Raw genomic sequence first — 5,138 nt, 5'->3', positions numbered from 1 at the left:
CATGTGACATGCCTAAATATGGTCATGATGACATCACATCATGACCATATATAGGCACATCATGACTATATATGGGCATACTGCAGTTTTTTGTCTAATAAAATTTGATAGTGTGGACAGAGCTGTTGTTATCAGCTTTCAATTGAAAATTAGAAATTTTTCTTGTGAATTAAAATCTTAATAATTCCATACGTCTATTCTGTGCATGGGTACATAAATTGGCTAGTAATCAATTTAAGGATTTTTGTAGTAAAGGGGGAGTGAAAATTTGAATTTTTTTATGATGAAAGTTTATGCCTTGTGTCATTCTTGTAAATGAGGAAATAAAATTTTGATTGAATTCTTTTTGGTTTTTCTGATCCCACATTTAACAACAGACAGTATATCTTTAATGTTAAAAACAAGAAAATCCAATGGTTAGGCTTCAGAAACAAAAGCAAAACAAAGATGCTGTTCCACAGCCTACTATTGCAAAAAGTGCTTCAAAGAGGACAAACAAAATATGAATGGATGCCTTAGCATCTTTTAATATCACGAACTGTGTGGACTTACATCAGTAAGTATTTACATCTATGAGAAACCAACCAGGTTACTGATATACTGATATATTCTGGATCAGAACTGATCTCAATAAGTGTTCATATCCCAGATTACTAATACATCTGTTGCCTTGTGCCATCGATAACTCTTTGAGGAACCAGACCAAGTTACTGATATATCTGATGCCTTGTCACATCGATTCATAACCTCTTTGAGAAACCAAACCAGGTTGTTAATAGCAGCTGGAACATGATCTCTTCTGGATGTGGCAAAAAAAACATGAGAAATATCTTATCTTGTTCTCATATTGATCAAATTCAGTAGTGGCATATTTGTATCATTATGGCCTTTACCAAAGGTATTATTGTAATTGTTGTTGGTCTGTCATTAGATGCTTGTTTTCATGACTTTCTGCTAAGCTCCACCCCTTGGATATTGTTGCTATGATCCCACAAATTGGCAGTGTAAAGACATACACAAACATGTGCGTTTGTGGGACAACATGTATGCTTGTTGGACATGCATGTATTACTGGCTCTGTTCTGATTGGTCAGTTGTAAAGTTTGATTGACACGCCGGAAAGGTCCATTCCCTGTGTATCTCTGAATATTGTTGATAATACAAATACAGAGTGTTATGTAATATATGTTGTCAGTTGAGACCAAATAATATTTGTAAACATTACACCATGTAATGCTTCAACTCCAAGAGTATAATTTTGTTGACTATTAACAATTGTTAAATTTTTTATAGAATAATTATTCTGCTTTCAAAATTCTCAATTGTTCGGTTGACCTATTTCTACAGTGAGATAAATATTCGTTCCACATTCAGGAACTGTTTTCCAGAGGGTGCTTCCCAGGTCTATGTTATACATGTGAAGTAAGTGTTAATAATACTTACCAATTAACATCACTAATTAATAAACCAGTAGTAGTACCAGATTCAAAGTTGCTTAAAAATTATGTTTTTCTTATATATTTAGATGCTATTAAATACTTAAGAATGTGAATGTGTTGTGTCTGTATTTTGCACAGTCCACAAAACAATTATTAAATGCATCCATCCAATCCTATAAGAGTTTGCTAGGAAATATTTAGGAAACTTTAAAAACGAGAATAAGATATTGCAGTATCTAAGAAACTATTTTATATTTAGAAAATAATGGTTAAATAGGTTTGGTCTATTCTCAATACTAAGTATATAAGTTTATTACCTACAGCTCATTTTCGTATTAGTTTGGTTATATTATTCCCAAATAGATGCACTCGAAAAACGTTATATATATATTAAATGTATACTGTTTGTGTTTAAAAGAAAAGGAAATATGAACAGCTTATGTTGTATGTTTAAATAATTAGTTTTCAATTGAAAGAAACAAGAAAGTATTTTCTTTGCCAGTTAACAGAGGCATAAGCAATACCATTCCTATGTTCTTATTGACATATAAATTGACTGAAAATCAATATAAATCTAGTAAAAAGTGTGTACAGTATGTCAGCAAAAGATTGAAGTTGATAATTTATTTAATTTTATTGTTTTGAATAAGCAATTGAATCTTTTCATTTTCCCCCAATTTTTTACACAGACAGTATATATTTAATTGTTTAAATGTGTTTCTATTTTTCTGACTAGTGTTTCATGTAATGGTAAAAAAATGTTTTTTGTAAATATATACAGTATATACATAATGCTTGTGGTTTCTTCCTTTGACCATCAAACGCTCTGCCATGTGAGACAATCTACAGTATATTAAGTTAAGTTTAACTAGTAAATTCTTATCCATCATAAAAATTAACAGTAGTTGTTAAGTGATTTAAAGTGAGCCCATATTTTGAGGTGGGTAGGCTTAAGAGTTCCATTGGTGTTCACCAATGTCTATTTGCTTTGCTCTAACAAGACATCAGTTACTTGTAACAATTATATAATATACATATATTGCTAAGAAAAAGATTGAAAATTCAATCAATTTATAATATAAATTGTATAAGTAAACTTGTTAAATTCCAAACTTTTAAGTATTTTCCATCTTGTATATTTATATCTATTAGATCTCAATTGATAAACACCGGTGTACAAATATCTATTAGGCCAAGTTAAAAAGCATGTTTCTTTTTTAAGATGAGGATGGGGACTGCTCTTTTCTCTCAAAAATACATGGCCACCGATGTCGATACTCGCATGCAGTCCTATGTGTACACACATTGCTTTTAAGGATGTTTGCTTTTCAGCAAGATTCTCAGGGTGTTTGCCTCTGTGAAAGTGAAAAAAAAAACAAAAAAACCAAAGAAATAAGAGGCTGCCAAAATGAGATACTGCTACAAGAAACATGTTATTTTTATTTGGCCCATATTCTTTACTATTTTAGTTCGTGAGCGATCCGAACAACTTCTTTAGCAATCTATTCTAAAGCTTTTATCTATATTTGGAAGTGTCTCTTCTTAAATGTAGTGTTTATATGGTAATCCTTGGTGATGCTTGTTATAAAAGTAATGAAAATTACCAAAATTTCAACAAGTTATGAAACAAAATTAAAGGCAAAAAAAAGTATTGAAAAAAAAAAAACAAACATACATTAATTTCTATTCCTTTTAACTTTTTATCATTTAATTGCTGCATGCAACATTCCTATACTCACTTTCACTAACTCATTCACTAACTTCAAAACACTCATCCGATAACACCCTTCATCACCCCTCCCTTAACCCCATTCCTTAGCAAAAACATAAATAGTTTTATTAAATGAGGTTTAGATGAAAAACATAAAAAACAATTGTGGAAATGTCTTTTTTAGGATTTTTTTTGAAGAAGGAACTTTTACTCCATAGATTTTTACTTCTATAAACTCAATCTCATATCTAATTCACACAAGACGAAATGTTGCATGGGACAAACGCTAAGGGAAATTTAGCAAGTGACCCCTGCTATATTGTGTCTCTAAAGGCTCATTTGTGTGTAAAATTAGCAAGCATCCTATATACAGTAAGTAGGAAAAAAACAGACATCACAGGCGCTTGTAATTTAGCATGATCAATGCGCATTCTCGTGGGGCACAACCTATCTTTCACTATGGCGTTGTGTATATCTTTTTGCGTATCAATTGTACTGAATTTTAACATGGTTTTAATTTACTTGTATCAAAGTGATGGTGAGTTTGGAATATCTTTGAGGAACCTTGCAAGAGTTAGCATGTGTTTTGTGCAACATTTTGTCTCATGTGGATCTGGTATATTGATATTGAGCTGTTCACACTATTAAATTTTATATGACAAAAAATATATGCCTGTATTTGAGCGTAATATGACAATATTATGCTCATATATGGGCACAGAACACAAATTTGTCACATAAAATTCCATAGTGTTGATAAAGCTATATACTTTAAGCACAAATATTTGACTATATTCAGGTCTGCAGATATAAATAGAAGTATTAAACACTATGTTATGTTAATAATGTGATTTTATTGTCATTCTATACACATTGTTTCTACATTATGAAGCTCGGTTAAATGGATTTGTAGATGAAGAAGGTTTAATTGTAGTTGCTAACTGTTAGCAACCAGCTAGCTATCAAACAAGCTTTTTTTGATGAAAACAATGTATTTTAAGTATTTGTCTCAAATGTGATGAGAATCTCACACTATTGAATTGTGCAATGTAAAGAATTTAAATGAGTCATATGAAGTGCTCAACTTTGAACTGTATGTGTTATCTATTATTTTGTTTTATGATTTTTACCCATACTTTTTTTTTTATTACTATCAATTATTTATATTGTTAATTTCATATTTTTGTTTTATTCTATTGTCACTGGTATCTTGCTCTACTTACTAAATTATGAATATTGTTTTATTATTTTTTTTCTCATACATTATTATTTTTTGTTCATATTTTTTTACAATTATTAGTATTATTATCTTATTGATTTTTATATAATGTTTTATGATTATTTTATTAACAATTTTAGTTTTTGTCTTAAAAGATTATTTGTAAAAAACATAGAATAATGGTGTTGGCCTATAAGACATATACACTAATATTGAAATTTGGTTCAGAAATCTGTGAGTGTTACGTTATTTGTGATCATGGTTTATGCGTACCCAGCACAACAAAGGTGTTTTTAAAAAGACAGTTCATATAGTGTAAGACTATTGCATTTTGTGGATGAATCAGAGAAGGTGGTTTTGAAATCATTGTAAATTGATGCCTATTATTAAAAAATATACAAAAGTTAAGATGTGAAATTGTAATTCTTTATCCATGTTTCATTAATTAATTTCCGCTATATTTGGTATGATATATATGTGATGTCTAATGATATAAATATATATATATATATATATATATCAGTTGCCTGACGATCGCAACAGCGTGAAACTCCGAGTAGCAACATTCTGTTCCAGCGACCTCCAGTTCTATATATATATATATATATATATATATTGAAGAGTGGGTTTGCATGTATGCTCCAAGTGAAATAAAATACAAAAGCAATGAAAAAAACGGTGAAAGTATATATATATATATATATATATATATATATATATATAGATTAAAAGGCAAAATACTGAAAAACAACAATGCTGTGGGAAAAAA

This window comes from Anneissia japonica, unplaced genomic scaffold, assembly GCF_011630105.1.
Source record: "Anneissia japonica isolate Jap-2015-1 unplaced genomic scaffold, ASM1163010v1 scaffold466_len1169948_cov191, whole genome shotgun sequence".
NCBI lineage: Eukaryota > Metazoa > Echinodermata > Crinoidea > Comatulida > Comatulidae > Anneissia > Anneissia japonica.
Note: the sequence above shows the minus strand (reverse complement) of the source record.